Below are 18,578 nucleotides of genomic sequence, written 5' to 3' on the forward strand. Positions count from 1 at the left end.
ATGTAGGTGCACCTATCAAAAAAATCTAAGAAATATTTTATCCGGATTTTGAATAATTCCTTTCAGGATGGTATGGACAATGTCTAATTGTAAAGTTTCCTTATTTAGGACAGTGCTCACGTTGATAAATCTTTACAATTTGCTTATAGCAATTCAAATGAGGTAGATAATGATCAAGACTAGTACAGTCCAGAGATAAATAAATGGACTTCAAAGTCTCCAGTGACATTCAGGAAAGCTCCATTGTTCCATTGCTAATTGTCATTGCTGAAATAGAAATAATAGGGCTGGCAGTCTTGGTCTAAATCTGCAGTCAAAATGTACTGTGTTACATAGCTCATACACAAACAGGAGAGCTCCATTGCTAATTGTCATTGCTGAAATAGAAATAATAGGGCTGGCAGTCTTGGTCTAAATCTGCAGTCACATTGTATGGTGTATGGTGTTATAAAGCTCACACACAAACAGGAGAGCTCCATTGCTAATTGTCATTGCTGTCTTGGTCTAAATCTGCAGTCACATTGTATGGTGTATGGTGTTATATAGCTCTCACACACACAGGAGAGGTCCATTGCTAATTGTCATTGCTGAAGTAGAAATGATAGGGTTGGCAGTGTAGCCGATGATACACAAATTGAGGGTGCCACTTTGGAATTGCACCAGGATGAGGAGGATATTTGTGTAGCTGACGAGGGTGCTAAAGAGGATGTTGATGAGGATGATGTTGTTTGTGTAAGTCCTGCACCAGTGGAAGCAGTTCTTGTATGTGATAAAATGAAGACCATTGTCATGCCTGGGCATAAGACCAAAAAATCCACCTCTTATGTGTGGAATTATTTCTACCCAAATCCTGACAATTGTTTAGCCATTTGTAGCGTTTGTAAGACCACAGTGAGTAGAGGTAAGGACCTTAGCATCTTGGAACCTCATCCATGTTGCGCCATTTGAAGCGAGTTCATGGCATGCTGTTGGGAAAATCGGAAACTTATGCTAAAAAAATAAAAACAAGCAGTCCAGCATCAGCTAGGTCCCTTCTCTCAGCTAGATCCCGACACCTGCAATCTACTCCCACAACACCTTTCTCCTCAATATCCTCAGTAGCGATTGGAGTTAGTCCTGCATCCAAGTTGCTAAGGCTAGATAACTCCTCCACTATCCTGGATTCCTCATAAGAATTCTTGAGCGTTAGCACCACCCCCAGCAGTTGCTGCTCCTGGGGGTGGATCTTCATCCTAGAAGCAGACCAAGAAGATGACTACTAGTAGTTTAAAACAAGTGACTGTTAAACAATCTTTTGCAAGAGGAAGCAAGTATGAAAGCTGTCACTCAGTCGCAAAGCGGATCACAGACGCCATGGCGACTATGCTAGTATTAGATCTGCGTCCAATATCCACTATTATTGCAGCTGGTTTTAGACAGTTACTTGAGGTCTTGTGTTCCCGTTACTAAATTCCTTCACGACACCATTTTACTAGAAAAGCTATTCCTCACCACTACCAGAAGGTTCGTAAAAATTTAATTATTGGGCTACAAAATGCCATTCTACCCACTGTACACTTAACCACAGATATGTAGACAAGCGGAACTGGGTAAACTAAAGATTATATGACTCTGACAGTCCACTGGGTTGGTGATTCACCTTCACCAGCAGGAACAGCAGCAGCATGTACCCAGGTACATCACATATTTCAGAGGCAGGCTACTCTGTATATTACAGGCTTCACTAAGAGGCATACAGCTGACAATCTGTTACAAAACTAAGGGATGTTATTGCAACATGGCTTATCCTGCTTGGACTCTCCTCAGGATATGTCATTTCTGATAACGCCACCAATATTGTGAGAGCATTACAGCTTAGTGAATTACATTACATTCCCTGTTTTGCTCACACAATAAACTTGATGGTGCAGAGGTTTTTAAACAATGACAGGGACGTGCAGGAGATGCTGTCTGTGGCCTGTAAAATATCTAGACATTTCTGGCATTTGGTACAGCATGTAGGAGATTGCAGTAGCTACAAGAGCAATTTAATTTGCCCTGCCACCAACTGAATGAAGCAAAAGGAGTAACAACGTGGCATTCCACCCTGTATATGCTTCTAAGGATGGAGGAACAGCGAAAATCCATCCACGCTTACTCCACAAGCCATGACATTGGAAAAGGAGGGAGGATTTATTTTACTCAAGCGCAGTGGAGAATACTTTCCATGCTGTCCAAGGTGCTGAAGCCATTCGAAGTAATCACCTGCAAAGTGAGTTCAGACACTGCTAGCTTGAGCCAAGTAATTCCCTTAATTAGACTTTTGGAAAAGCAGCTTAAGAAACTGAAGGAGGAGATGAAACAAAGCAATTATGCCAAGTATGTCTGACTTATAGATCAAGTACTTTATTCGCTTCGCCAGTATCCAAGAGTTAGCAAAATCTTGAAATCGAATCACTACATTTTGGCGACTGTGCTTGATTCTAGGTTTATTAAGAGCTATGTCTTCTCTTTGTTTCCAACTGACCCAGATCTCAAGAGATGCAAGGAGCTCCTGGAGAGCAAGATGACAGCTCAAGTGTTACGTGACAGGACGGCATCTGATCCTTCAGTTTCTCAGTCAACTGCTGCTAGGAAAAAACTTAGGTTTCCCAAGAGACCCAGGGATGATGCAGATGAGTCAGCACAACATTTTGACATCTGGGGGTAAATGTGTCAAGGTCCGATTTTGCAAATCCAGCGATTTTCTCGGGAAAGTTGAAACTCGCAGATGTATGAAGTTGAGATTTAATGTAAAATCGCCAGAGTTGTGTTTCTGCCAAAATCGCTATTTCCAAAATCGATAGAGATTAAACTCCCAACTGTTTGCCACTCTAGCTATACAAGTCTCAAATGTATGAAGCTGCAATTTAGCAAACTCTCCTGAGTTTGCTTTAAAAATCGATAGATACAACTCGCTGCTTGCCAGCAGCGTGTTAGGTAAACACATCACTGTTACACTGTTCTGCAATAGAGCCAGAGGTCCGGCAGCTGTAAAAACTGTAAAATATAGATAAAGGTTTAAAAAAAAAAAAAGCGTGGGGTCCCCCCTCTATTCACTATTAACCCTAGTGCTGCCATACTACTGCTGGTTCCATGAAATTTGGGGAAAAATATGCATGGCGTCCCCCTGATTTTCACTGAACCAGTAGTAGTCTGGCAGCACTAGGGTTAATAGTGAATAGAGAGGGAACCCCACGCTTTTATTTTTTTAACTTTGATCTATTTTTTAAAGTTTTTACAGCTGCCGGTGCTCCGGCTGTATAGGCAGGGACAGTGTAACTGGGATGGATTTACTAATCTTGCTGCTACAACACAGGAGAGTTAGCTAACACGGGAGTGTTTTACATCATTTGATACATTTACCCCCACCTGCGGTAAATGTATCAAGCTGAGAGTTTTCCGGCGAGTTTAAAAAGTGGAGATGTTGCCTATAGCAACCAATCAGATTCTAGCTATCATTTTGTAGAATGTACTAAATAAATGATAGCTAGAATCTGATTGGTTTTTCAAACCCGCCGGAAAACTCTCAGCTTGATACATATACCCCCGGGTCTTGTCTACTGTAAACAAATTGACCAAAATTAGTGACACCTATGCTGTAACTCCACCTGATCCTACTATCAACATCCAAAGAATGGTGGAGGATTATTTTAATAACGATATAAATAATAAACGTTATAATAAACGATATGAAGACAACAGTTTTATTAACAAAAACAACGCTGTTTGCAGAAATAATGTAAGCATGGATGTCTAAATAGACCTGTATATGTATTACTCAAACTTTCCACTTTGCTGCTCTTTCATCAGTATTGCACAAAGTGTTTGTAATCTGCACTTTACGTCAAAGGCACCTAACTATATTATAATTTTTTGTAAATTGGGGCAGATTCGAAGCTCAGTGATGAACTTTGCATTGTCTGGCACCCTGGACTGGTCTTGGTCTAATAAAATCACATATCCCGGGGGGTCAGCACTCGTTGCCATGTATTAGATGTACAATTACCACAGTTATCCAAGGAACGGATAGAGCGATCAAACGAACCATAACTGATTTCATGATTTATTCTCAGCTTCACTGTACCGGCCATGTGCTCAGGGTGACGGCAATCTCCTCATCTTCATCTTCAAAAGCTTAGTCTGCAGGGGCCAGTGACACACCCATTTGTTTTCTCATGTCTCTTAGCTGTTTTTTAAAGTGGACATATTTATCGTCCTGCTTCAGGGCCTCCTCTGTATTATTCTTCTGAAACGCAGTGTATCTCTCGTGTACAAGCTCTCTTAAACCCGGGATCTCGTCCGGTGGGTCACATTTTAACTTAAGTACGGCCTCCTCAACTGAGTCTATATATTGGTTTAAATCTCTGTTCAATGCAGCGTATTCCAACATGACAGATTCCATGCTGCCCACATGTTCCGTGTCACAGTCTGTCTGAAGCAGATCTAATGCCACTCCAGTTGTAATATCCATTCCTGTATCTACATAAGTTTGGCAGTTCTTCAGGGATTAGAGGGAAGTATCCACAGAGGAGACGGAGATTAAAGATGCAGCACGAGCAGACATGGTTTAATAGTGTAGAATTCATTGACAGCACTGTTAGGCTTAAGGCAGCTAAGCAATTGGTAGCTTGTATTGTGGGGGCCCACACAAACCAAGCACTTCAGCCACAAAGTAGCACTGCTTGTCGCTGGAGTGCTTGCTTTGTTGAACTGTACATGTCCTTTTCAGTACCTTACATAAGGGTGGGTGGGAGGGCCCAAGGACAATTTCATCTTGCACCACTTTTCTTTTCTGCCACTGCTGTGTAGCAATGTTTCCTAGATGTGCCGTGTGTTTGTGTCATTGCCCTGTTGCTTAGCATCCAGCCAGGTCGCTGCAGTCTTTGTTTGAAAGTGTATGAAAATAATGACTTGAAATTAGTGTTATTGAGATTAATAATAATGTAGGAAAGAGCACCTTAAAAGTTCTATTGCAGGATCTCAGTAGTATGTTTCAATTTTCTGTGATGTATGTCCCCCTTACGTATGACCACACTGTCTGTGGATATCAGTCAGGTTACCATAAAAGAGAGTCAAAATTCTAGAAACCATTTTTTTTTTCCTATGGAACATGCGCCTTTGGAGCTAGGGGGTAAACCTTTTGTATGCCCTTCACCCACATATGTAATACATTATCTGGAAGGATACAAGGTACGATAAAATATGTAACAACAATATAGAATACTCTACTAAAGTTCTTTATGCCTAGCATGTTCAACTGTCCGAAGCATGTCTTATAGCTTATATGACTGATGAAGGGTATATAAATAATCTATTATTTTATATCTCATTTTATAATATATATCAGAATTCAGCCATAGTTGAATGAGCACACTGACTGTGCACATACAATCCCTTCCCCCACCTGTTACTATGGAACTTGAATACCTGAGAAACAAGGTTTGAGCAGTTTGTCAAATTAACATGTAAAAGGCTGTGATCTGTTCCCTATGGAAAGGTAAACTCCGCCCACAAGAAAGGTTTTTGATCTCATGTAACAAGGGAAGTGAAGCTCATTGCTGGCTGTTTTTTTACCTGGGAAGACACACATGGCCGAACTGTTGGAATGGAATGGCGGTTTGTATAAGGGGCCCGGAGAGGCCATTTATATTGGAACCTGGCTAGCAGGAAAAATGTCGTTGTAAAAGGAGTGTTGTAATGGAAGATGGTTGCTGTGTGGTTCTGTGTCTATGTGGTTCTGTGTTGGTTTAATGTTGTAATGGAGTTTTGTTATTTGAGTGGAATTGTCTGAGTTCAGTTAAAATGGAGTTGGTGAAATTTTGGTCACGGAAGCATTTTTGTTATACATAGTTCTGTGTGGTTTTGTGTTGGTTTAATGTTGTAATGGAGTTTTGTTAGGTAATTTGAATGGAATTGTCTGAGTTCAGATAAAATGGAGTTAGTAAAGTTTTGGTAATGGAAGCATTTGTGATTTTGACAAAGGTTTTTCATGAAAAGCTAATGGAAATCGCAAATGTTGTGTAATAGAAGTTTATGGAAATAGTTTGTTTTATGCAGTTTAGTGTAAATGTATAGTAACTGTATGGAAATGGTTGTGCAGTTTGTTTGTTAAATAGAATGGTGGTGTTGGAAAAGTATTTCATGGGAAAGTGAAGAAACCGCGTAGATGGTATTAGAAAGTCTGCTATGCTGCTGTTGAAAAGTGTGGCAGAAATTAGGATTTAGGATTTAGACGCATAGCAAGTGATTGGATTGTTCAGGAAGTGGTCAGATTGTTCAATATAACATTTTGTTAGACTGTTGGATTAAAGGGTAGTTTGTAACTCTGAATCTCTTAAATAATGTGATTTATTGCTGGAAATGCTGATGTAGTTAATATGGCAGCAAGATGAAATACCATGTGAAGGGAATGTGGATAGTGAATAATGGCAGTTGGACTTTGACTGAGATAAGTGAAATGAAATGATAGAGGGATAAATGTGGTAGAGTATGTGAGAATATTTGGAAGGTTAAAATGTATGCTTTAGTGTGTGTCTCTCTTTCCCCCACAGGTATCTACCTTCCTCCACCTACACACACATACACACACACACAAAATGCATTCACACACCTGGAACAATAGGTAAAGCTTGACTCATACACATACACTTACAATAATAATAAATGTAATATAGTGCACCAAAATCTATACTTTGTGTAAAATATTGTTACGCTGTTTACTGTTTTATAATATATACATAAGTTTTCCAATTAGAATGTTAATAATGCAACACATTTTAAATGAAAATAGTGATGTAGTACTTTTTTATAGTGTTTTATATGAAGGTATTACTAATAATAGATATATGCTATCAATAAAATTGTATTTTACTAGTGCTTTTTTGTAAACAAGGTTTTTATTCACAACAATTGCAAAATGATCTCTCTATATGTGGAGTGAAGGGTATATTTCAATATTGAGAATGAGTATGACACAGAAGCTGTTTCTCAGTTAATTTGTTGTTTCCTCTTTAAGACCTAAGATAACTCAATCAGTGATCTATATAAACTAGGTGATTGAGGATCAAAGATGATAGCTATGAAAAAGTCCTCACAGAGAGGACGAAACGCGTTGCTCACTATTTGTACTATCAGACCACACAGATTGATACTGTCTTTGAACCCAGCGGTATCACGGATCGTTTAGTAAAATCATCCAAGAGTAAGATTTTCCCTGAACACTAAAGCGGAACATTGTTTCAGTATACTGTTACTATCCGGAGTCCTGAGAGGTGCGCACCTCATTACAGCGGAGTTTTCAGCTGTGAGACGCCGAGACAGAGCCGGGAATTTTCTACACGTGGAGTTCAAGAACTGCAAGTGTTTTGCTGATATCCACCTTCAGAGATATATATATTGATACTATTGGAGAATGAGAGACTTTATTTGATGTTTCTCCCGTCTAGCTGATAATATTGACATTGGACCAGATATTGAATCATTTTATACTTTAGACATTGTCTTGGAAAACAATAGTATTCCAGTGATAACACTGCACGTGGTCTTTTAGTTACGATATATCACATACTGCCAATAGGTTATTTATACATGTATGAATTGAATCTGTATTCATTCTATTTATTATGATTTTGTAAGTATTTTATATGTATGATTTTATCTATGTTTATGTATATTGCTTAATGGTATATTAAACATTCAATTTTGCAATCGGTGTGGATGTGTTGTCCATTTGAGTTCTCCACCTGGATATCCCTTGTAATATTCATACCTCATATATGCCTCTCCTTCGCACTGTTATATATATATATTCATCCATACATTTGCCAGATTATTAAGGAGATTAAAACCCCATAGACACCCAAGAAATCCATTTACATTGGCGCCCGAACAAGCTCTGCTTTAATTATGAATTAAGGGAATCCATAATTATTTGCAGTTAACCCAGTTATGATTATGATTTTTAATTTTAATTTTCAAAATGTAATGGCAAATGGACGTTTAATAACAGGAGTATATATCTGTTGAACTATTCTGTATCTATAGGTGTAGTACGTAAGGATTATGTATGATCTCGAAGTAGTCTGATAATTATTTCATGATAACTGCGAGAAATTATAATGGTTATTGTTTTGTCTTTACTTATAATACAATGTAGTTGGATGGACTTGTGTTGACTTAGCGGTTGTATTTTAAATCTGATTCTGTGGACTGGTGGGGACAGATAACAAAATAAATATACGCAGGAGAAAATTTTGATTTTTAGAATCCCAACTTTAATAATCAGGAACAATTTTTTTGTTTAAAGTTGTGTGAAAAATTAAAAGCCTCTTCCTTTTTAATCCCAAGAATTCAAATTTAGTTATAACTTCTCCTGTGGCAATTTATATTTTAATTAGGATTTTTTTAATGACCAAATTTGCAAGTTATGCGATAATTAGGAATCATTTTAATCACATAGGGCCTGATTCATCAAGGTACGCAAACGCACACGCATCTGCGTTGCATACTTTGAGTGACGGAAACCGATTTGCGAGTGAAATAAGCACCTCAAACAGCAAAAACACACCCCCTTGTGGTCCATTACAACTAAGTGACGCAAATAAGCAGTGCAAACGTTAGAAAACACACCCACCTGCGGATTTTTAAACATGCTACACGCATAAGCTACGGCTCTCAACTGATTGATGGCAAGCTAAACAATGCATACTTCACGCCCACTGTGGGAGGGGCCAACAGTTTATTTATATACAACACAACAAACATGCCTGGGGCTTATTTTTACGAAATAGCTCTTTACTCATTAATACTGTCAATTAACAATAATCTGGAACACTCTCAACCTTGTTTTTCCTTTGCTAATAATTAGTGTAATACACACTGTTAACAAACACATTCTTCACGATCTTTCTGTGTTTAGGATTTCAAGTCGCCGTAAAGTGCGCAAAATGCATGGACAATGGCTACATTAAAAACACATGAATAACGAATGTATCAAAATGTATGTGGTGTAAATAAATCTTGGCTTTTCAGCAAAATGCACAGCATACTCTTCCATAAAGGATACACACAAGAGTGTATACAACCTTCACACAGAGGAAGGGTTTCTGTCTGGATCAGAACTCAGGAATGACTGTATGCAAAGTGGGACAGCTACCCACTAGCCCAACCTCAGATGTGAAAAAACACACACAACACCATCCATACAGCATGCGTGCTACACAGCCAACTAACACTTAATACTACTCTTCATTATTCACACTAATTACTCTCAAAATACCCATCTCACAGCTAGCTCACTGGTTTGCACTTTGGACTCACAACACAGCAGACATGTGTTCAAATACCAAGCATACCCACAACTATTGTGTGGATTGGAATCATGATGCTAACAAGAAACACATGAACTTGACATAATGGTTTCATTTTTGAAATGGGTTTTGTTTTAAGTGCTCACCCACATTGTAAAATAAGGCCTCATATTTTTCCTGTATGGTAAGATTTACATTTTTGGGGGTGTACTTTATCCAAGCCACAGGGCTAACACTTCATAAATGCACATTATTATGTCCATGCTTACATTTTTTACTACAAATGGACTAAGATGGGGGGGATTGTAGGGGTCAGCCTCCTTGGAGTTACATGCAACATTGTCAGCAAACAGACTTTCATCTGGATCCACGGCGTACACGTTATGTCATGTACTCAGCTTTATCCAAATAGGCCGATCTCCACACTCCAGTACCATGGAGCTTTGCATCGCTTGCACTTCTGCCTTACACCACTTACGCCACTCCTGGGTACACTTTCCATGTTTCTATGTTCTCTTCAATGTGTGACTGGCTTTTCTCTGACACTTGAACGTAACTTTGGACTATTACTACAATGACACATGATTTTTGAAAATTAAAAAACTAGCTAGAGCATTTGACCTTTGGGAATTTATCTTGCACACAGGGCCTACAGATGCCATACCTCTTACAGGGGTGGCTTGTTGGTGGAGGGCACATGTTCCTTTTGGATGAAATGCACACAGAAATGAAAAATCTTTTCTGCTAGAGAAAATATTTTAGACCAAAACCATCCTGCTGAAATGTTACTCTTTTTGTTATATATATATATATATATATATATATATATATATATATATATATATATATATATATATAATATATATATATATATATATTTTTTTTTTTATTTTTTTTTATTATATATTTATGTATTTGTTTATTTATTATTTATTTATTATATATATATTTTTTAGATATATATATTTCAGGTTATATATATTCTCTTTTATCCGTACAACCACAAGTAGGATAAATAGATGAATAAACACACACACACCAATGTTTTTTAACTTAAGCTTATATATTTTTAACATATTTACAATCCGAAAAATCTTTGTTTATTTTTAATTTTAAACTATTTACATGACAAGAAAAATAAAAAAAGAACAAAAACACTATTGATATAAAGCAACACAATAGGCCAGTCTGGCCTCAATGTCCTCCATGTGTTGCTCCTGTTCTTTTTGGAGGTCCTTAATACGTTTCCACGAGGCAAGAATGTCGGCCCTCAACTCTGACAAGGTTAGTGGGGGGGGGAGGCCAATGGTCAGCTTGCTCCATGTGTGCTGCAAAAAAACATAAAATAAACATTACATACATGTATACCTATATTAAAGTAATTTTATCGTTTTCAAATAAGCATTGCCCAATCAATTGTATGTGTATCCAAAGCACATGGTGGTTTATTTTAGCAGATGTAAATAGTCAACAACTCAATACATTAACATATTATAATACAGTACAGTACAGCACAGCCAATACCAAAAGTTACATACATACATACCGCTGTAATCGCTGCGCTTCCATGGGTCCCAATGGAACAGTGTATATGTTAGATAACTGTGGTCAGAGTTGGCTGACCCTGGTGGGGGATGCAGCTAATATATACAGTCAGTGTTTCATTGTGAATAATAAACCAAATGCTATCTGCTCATAAATTACAGTGTAACGGAACCAATATGAATTATATAAATAACTAAATGTTGTAATGCTAGTGTGTGCGTGCGTATTTTACCGTGCGATCGCATCACACCACGTGTTACGCGGCGTACGCTTTGCAATACGCACGGCAAACCAATATTAAACCAATATACTTTCGTTCATCCAATTATATGACTTCAACAGTCCACCCTTTGATAGTATAATAACTATCACCTTAAAGATGTTATATGCAGGATCTCAGTACCACGTTTCATTGTTATGTAATACAAATCCTCCTTGGTGTATGACCACGCTGTTTGTAGATCTAAACAAGTTATCATAAGAGAGAATCGTAATCCTCTAAACGATTTCTTCTTTTACTATAAACCGTACACTTCTGGAGCTTGGAGATAACCTTTTGTATGCCCTTCAAGAGTGCAATAAAACACTTAATACATTATTTGGAAAGGTACAATGTACAGTAGAACATGTATCAGCTATACAGAATTCTTTACTACAGTTCTTCAAGTTTAACAGGATCTTCTGTCCAACGCATGTCTTTAAGCTCAGAATACATTTAAACACTTCATGTTCATCAATAGCATCATCCTATGTCTATCAATAATGTCATATGCAATCTCCTTCAACCTGCGTTAATATACACACTTCTAATAATGTCATCAGTTCTTTTCATCAACACTTGTGGGCGGGCTATTGTCTGTTCGTTCTTCCCAGTCTCCCAATACTCAGATTTAACAGTGATTGGCTTGCAAAGCATTGGGAGACTTCAGACTAAGGGACCTAGGTGTCCTACTTTTTCCCTTAGTGACCTCCCCCCTATAGTTCGGGTACCTCAAGAATATTTAGTGGAAAGAGAAACTAATCCTACTTGATATAATCACTGAGGCATGTGTGAGCACGCCCCTGCACTTTGTTTGGTCTAAAACCTTACCCTCCCAAGAATGATAATCATTCTCAAGGATGCCTGCTCAAGTCCGAATATTACTGGACTGGCATCGCTAGGTGTATCTCAATTCTAACCATGGGGTCGCCGTACTTACGGACGTAATGCTACTCAGACAATAGCCCCTCACACTTTCTCCAAGCTCCAAGGTTTCTAAATTTTCCTTTACCCCTGAATTGAATAGAGTAATTGGCTGGACTGATTATGCTACTAACTTCTTCCTCCCCAATACCTCCTTATCATTACCTGAACCAGTCTCTGTCACCTGCTAATAATCAAAAGAATTAACCGCCCTGAGAAGAGAATGAAATGAGAAAACACAAAACAAGAAAAGCTACAACTTCATGCTGGACAACAGTCTTAGCCTTTGGCTCAGGTGCTACTAACTGCATTCAAGGCCTTCCAGTACAGACTCATGAGTGCCCTTGGACCCTTCTCTGAGTGTTGGCCCCTCTGCAATGGGTGGAATGGGCACCAGTGTGTCTCTGCTACCCTTGAAGCTGTGATGCTGGTAGCCTACACCTGGTACCTGTCTGTCAAATAACCTAAGCTTAAGAAATTCTTGCTCCACAACTTACTCTCCCAATCCAACATCCTGACAGTTAGTGTGACCTTTCAGGAAACAGTGTTTTGGACGTTCTTGGTTGCTGTCTCACTATTTACCTTCTCTCAAGATCTAACCTAGCCTCCCAGTTACAATCTCATCTCACGAGGGGTCAAGAACATTTCAAAAACTGACAGGTTAGGAGTCTGCCCAGGAGTGATATTTTGGTAGCGGGAAGGGACTAGTGGCCGAAGCTATCAGTCACTTCAATCAAGTTCCAACTCTTATTCTATTCAATTCGTTCTACCGAGTACCACTACTTTATGTTCACACTGGTTTATGGTTAATTGAAAGTATGTGATTTGTTACCACTACTCATACATTATACCTCTATTATCAATAACATGAATACCCCTATCATCTATTATAACTTTAGGACTATCACATTGAATAACAAAAGCTTTGAGTATGATACAGTAATACATTAGACACATTTCAATACACCTCTACCCAGACATATTTAATTGGTACGCCAGTGTATACTTGAGGATCCTGCATGGTGGTAATTGGATGACGTGTATTTGTTTTAACTGGAGGAAAACCCATCAGCAGGAGGGATATGGGATGGCTCTATTGGTCTACCTTGTCCATCTCTCCAGAGTCCACCAGACTCCTCACCACATCTCTTCACCTTCCAGACAGTTTATCCCTCAGGTAACACAAATCTTCCTATATTAACCAATATGTGTATGCGTGCATGTGTGAGTGTGTGTTCACATTTTAAAACTTAAAACAATACAACGAAAAACAAAACAAAACATAGATTTGTTAACTGTCACATAAAACCCTGCTGTCTATTTGACAGCTATGTTCGCCCTGGTGTGACAGCCATGTATGGTCGTGTGTGTAAGTGTGGACCTTACTAGCAGCTACTTCAGTTGGTAACTGTGTCACTGTATAAAGTCCTCTATGTAGTGTCCTAATCATGTGCTGGTATTGCTATAAAACGATTTCTCAGTCACCTCAACATCGCCCCCTAGACTAGAAAACTACTGAAGACCAATGTATATCAATCGATTTTCCCTCTGCCAACTCACATGTCATTCTCAGTACCTCACATTCAGCTACTTGACTAAGTGGGAAAGGCAAAGAGGTCTATTTCTATAACACTTCCTTCAAATATAACAGTATCCAGGATATGCCTGCCTAACAGTGAAAAAAAATATAAAACATGAAAATTCTACATTTTCTAGGGTTTCACATTATGTCGTATCTTGTAGTAAAAATCCTACTCCAATGTTCTATACAGAGATGCATATCTGTATGCCTAACCTCTAGCATTCTTCTGTCCTCCTGTCCTCCCCACCCTTTGTGCATCCATATAAAGGCACATTTTTGTACAGGAGGCACGAACCAAAACAAAAAAAAACAAAACAGATATGCAATCTATAAAACATGAATCGTATTTCCACAACAGAACCTTTCTGCTTAAAATCAGCAGTTTCTATACACATGAAAACAAAACCCCTGACTGTTTCTGTAACTCATGTCAATCTAGTGTGTGTATCTCTGAATTTGTCTTATGTAAAAAAATAAAAATATGTTTCAGCCCCATTGTTGAGACTGTGTCTGATTTTATCTCTACTAGAGCAGAGAGAGAGAGGGAGAGAGAGGGAGAGAGAGGGAGAGAGAGGGAGAGAGAGATACTAGCGTTTGTGTAAAGAATGAGAAATAGAAAAGCAATGAATGATGGGAATATAAAGATTTGAATACAAACATACATGCAGAAAGGGAGATTTTTTTTTTTATTTTTTTTTTACAACAAAATGACAGCTGGATTGGACTCTGACTCTATGGGGAAATGGCTGTATTCATTTAACTATGATCCCTCCCAAGAATGACTAGGGGGTCTTAACCGTGCAATCCAGTGTCGTCCGTCATTTGTTCATTAAGGACTCGGTATCTCATTGACTACATACCTTTTCAACAGACTTTCCTAACTTATAATAGAGAAATGTAAAATTTAACTGTTGATGACTCATCTGAGATACATAAACGATATTTTGGAGCAAAGTATGTATATACTTCATTGTTGGATAATGATTCTCAGCCAAACAAATTATCATGAGACACTGCAGCCTAACAAAGAGTGTTCCATTTGTCTATTGTTAATTAGTCTTTCAAGAGTAATTCTTCTATTTCTCTATCTCACCCCTTTTAAACACTAGTCTATACTTCTTTTGTCTGCCTTTATCTGTGAAGAAAAGACAAGATAGTTATCTTTAAACAACAAACAAACCAAACATTCTCATTCTTTTCCATCGGCCAGCGATTTAGGAAAGCAAACATTTGACAACATAATCAACAAAGATTACCGTTTAAATAAGTTTCTTTCTACATTTTGCACCTTAATACTTACCACAGATTAACTCTAGAGTCGGCTATATTTCTCCCCCAAAATATTAGTTGTTACAGAGTGTGCAATCAATTGTAGGGGAACCTCTTAGAGAAGTGTACGCCTTCTTTGTGGATGTCTATGTGATTTCCAACCCAGGTATCCATTCTTCTCTCTACACAGTTCCTACTCATGTGTCCCTTCTTACGGCAGTAGAAGCACGTCCCTGTCATGTCTGCACAATGTTTTGCTAGGTGTCCTATTTTATTGCATTGAAAACACTTCCTCAACTCATGTTGTTTCACTTCCTTTTTACAATCTCTCCTAATGTGTCCTTCTTCTCTGCAATTGTAACATCTCACTATTCTGAGTTTCCTGTTATGTGGGTTGTATGCTGGTGGTCGTGTTTGCAGTCCCTCTAGTGCTGGGATACTTACCATCATTACCCTATCACTTAGTGTCTCTTTCTGTTCATTTATACTTTTATCATGTCCTATACCTGACTCCCTGAGAGCACTTACAGTGATTCCTCTCCAGTTTGGTAATGAAGTTTCCACCCTTCTTTTCAAGTTTTCCCTGAGGCCATCCATTAGAACTTTAACAGCAACCTCTCTGTAGCGTACATTATCTTTTATGTCGGGTACCCCAGTATATTTGCCCATTGCTATCAGAGCTCTGCAAAAATAGTCTGTTGCATTTTCACTATCTTTTTGCTGGATAGTAAAAATTTTACTCCAGTCCTTTATCACTGGGAAATATATGGCCAACTGTGTGATTATATGTCTAATATTGTCCTGATTATCATCCTCGGTTAAGGATTCATCCTCCTCCAACATACAATCCTTAATGAACTTTTGTATATCAGTATTGAGAGGAAGACAGGTCTTCAATAATACTCGCCAATCGTTATTGGTTGGCTCATACATATTACCATAATATCTAATAAACTGCTGACATTTGGTCAAATCTTTCCTAGGATCAGGGAAATCAGACAAAATTGAAAATGTTTCAGACCTAGTGCATGTATCATGCTTTGCTACATGTTTTAAGGGAATGTCACCATCTCAGTCCGCTTTCCCATTGGGAACTGTTGTAGTGCAGACAGGATGTAAGTCTACCAAATGACTATGTTCTGAACTAGTTGCTGAAATTGCTGCTGCAGTACAATGGATGTCTCCCTCTGTGTTAACCTTTACATTATTCTCACCACTTTCAGCCCTGCTGGTGGGACCGTCCCTCTTCTTTGTCCTGAAACATTACTTTTAACATTACTTAAAAAAACATACAAGTTACTAGTTACAGTTTTTACATTTTTGGTATTGGCTGTACTTCCCGCCCCGACCGAATTCGTCGGGGGCGTGTTTGCGCTCAGTTCGCCATGCTTTGCAACGCACACTTCCGGAACACTCATTTCCGGTACTCTGATTTCCGCTGTGCATACGCTGCTCTGCCACATGCTACCTTCCATTTGCCATTATTTTAAACAATCATCATGTCTAGTTCTTGTTTTTGTTGATTTGATCAACCGCACTTTATCTCTAACATTATTTAACAGCTCTGCTTCGAAACTACCAATGTTTGGGAAAGGTTTCACACACTCCCGGGTCATCTTGACCCATTTGTCGCAGTATGCCGTTGCATACGCACCATATTTATTATACATAACATACTTTGCCGAACCAACCGGTCCTTTCTTAAGCAGCACAACATCAACCATCTCTAGCGTTTGCTTCGCACCCATTGTGAAAACAACCTATTTCTCAACGCTACGCAAAAAGACTTTTTACCTGTTCTCCTTTCAAACAGAACTTAATAGAGATTTTTATCCGTGGACGGTTTCACAGGCTACGCCCACACACCTCCTAACCCAGAAATATCACTATGGACAACAGAAATATCAGCTCCTCAATATCCTGGCTCTCCACAAAATTCTGTTAAGTATTACTGAACTGGTAGTACCGGAGTTTACCCGTTTGTACCAGCGTAATTCCTCTCAGCCGTTCAAACCAAGTCACAAGCACAGTTGCAAAACCATGCGGTCCGATCGCACCGCTTAGCAATACTAACTATCGCTAAACCTTGCGATTGCCCTTGGGGAGAAAGTTTCCAAAAGCTTTTTAACTGTTCTCTTTTCAAACAGGGCTTTTGCTGCCAGTATACCTGCCTTGTATACTACCTCGGTTGCAAGCCCGCCTCGTCAAACGGCAATCGATATCCCTGTCTTTTTGACAGTAAATCAACTTTCACTTCAAAATCATACAATCACCAAACATATACACCTTAGTTTTCTGCACAGAAAATTACTTTCCCAAACAATGGCACTATCTTTTCAGAGACTTTCCCAAGTGCTTACAGTATGCATATAATAACTATCAAAACGATTGTTCAACCACGTGGAAAATCTACAGGAAGTTCGCGTACGCACAGCAGGAAATACACATACGCTCAGCAATGCAATACACTTTAAAACGTAAAACGACAATAAAAAGAAACATTTTTCTTTCTTGTCCCTAGATTCCAATTAGCGTTCCTTCAGTCTATGCAACAACGGACATTCGGTCTCTCAACACAAAGTGAACCACAGGTCTTGAACACATTACGTTCTTTCTTGCCATGCGACGCGTCCGTCAATCCACCCTTTGTTGAGGAACCGAATAACGTAAGCGTTGCATACCTGCCGGTAACGTAACTCACCTTCGAGCCCCCAAATTATTAAAGTAATTTTATCGTTTTCAAATAAGCATTGCCCAATCAATTGTATGTGTATCCAAAGCACATGGTGGTTTATTTTAGCAGATGTAAATAGTCAACAATTCAATACATTAACATATTATAATACAGTACAGTACAGCACAGCCAATACCAAAAGTTACATACATACATACCGCTGCAATCGCTGCACATCCATGGGTCCCAATGGAACAGTGTATCTGTTAGATAACTGTGGTCAGAGTTGGCTGACCCTGGTGGGGGATGCAGCTAATATATACAGTCAGTGTTTCATTGTGAACAATAGAGATGACGTAGCTTGCTTCCATAGGCCCAGGCACAGGGTGGCTTCAGGGTAAACAGTTCATAGGCTGATTCAATCTAAGGAATCCAAAGGAGGGGGTCGTCTCTCCAGGGGGTCTGCTCCTTTCATAGCCAGCATCATACAAAGGTTTATTCCCTAATATCAATAACTAAAGTATGCAATGTGTGATCTCTTCGCCGACTGCACCGGACAGCTGCTGATGATTAGGGCTTCAATATGATATCAGGCATGACACCTTTCCTATAACCTAAACCTTTAATAAAACTAAAATGTACATATAATCATATTATATAAACTAATAATAAACCAAATGCTATCTGCTCATAAATTACAGTGTAACGGAACCAATATGAATTGTATAAATAATTAAATGTTGTAATGCTAGTGTGTGCGTGCGTATTTTACCGTGCGATCGCATCACACCACGTGTTACGTGACGTACGCTTCGCAATACGCACGGCAAACCAATATTAAACCAATATACTTTCGTTCATCCAATTATACGACTTCAACACCTATTATATCAAACAGACAGGATTTACTAGAGATGTGTAGTGTTACATTACTTTAAAATGTTAGGCTTGTGGCAACCAAACCATTTGGACGCACATTAGACGTTGATAATGCAT

The 18,578-nt window shown here is 38.7% G+C and overlaps 1 protein-coding gene across 2 annotated transcripts in view; it reads left to right on the plus strand.

Annotated features, from left to right (window-relative positions):
• The first annotated feature begins 3,780 nt into the window (after positions 1–3,780).
• WIPI2 (WD repeat domain, phosphoinositide interacting 2) overlaps positions 3,781–18,578 on the plus strand; it is a 289,569-nt gene continuing 274,771 nt past the window's right edge. For both annotated transcript variants that reach the window (XM_075179984.1, XM_075179982.1), the window contains exon 1: positions 3,781–3,786. The gene's annotated coding sequence lies outside the window, so the exon portion shown is untranslated. The remainder of the gene's footprint in view (positions 3,787–18,578) is intronic.

Source organism: Mixophyes fleayi, chromosome 7 (genome assembly GCF_038048845.1).
Source record: "Mixophyes fleayi isolate aMixFle1 chromosome 7, aMixFle1.hap1, whole genome shotgun sequence".
Classification (NCBI taxonomy): domain Eukaryota; kingdom Metazoa; phylum Chordata; class Amphibia; order Anura; family Limnodynastidae; genus Mixophyes; species Mixophyes fleayi.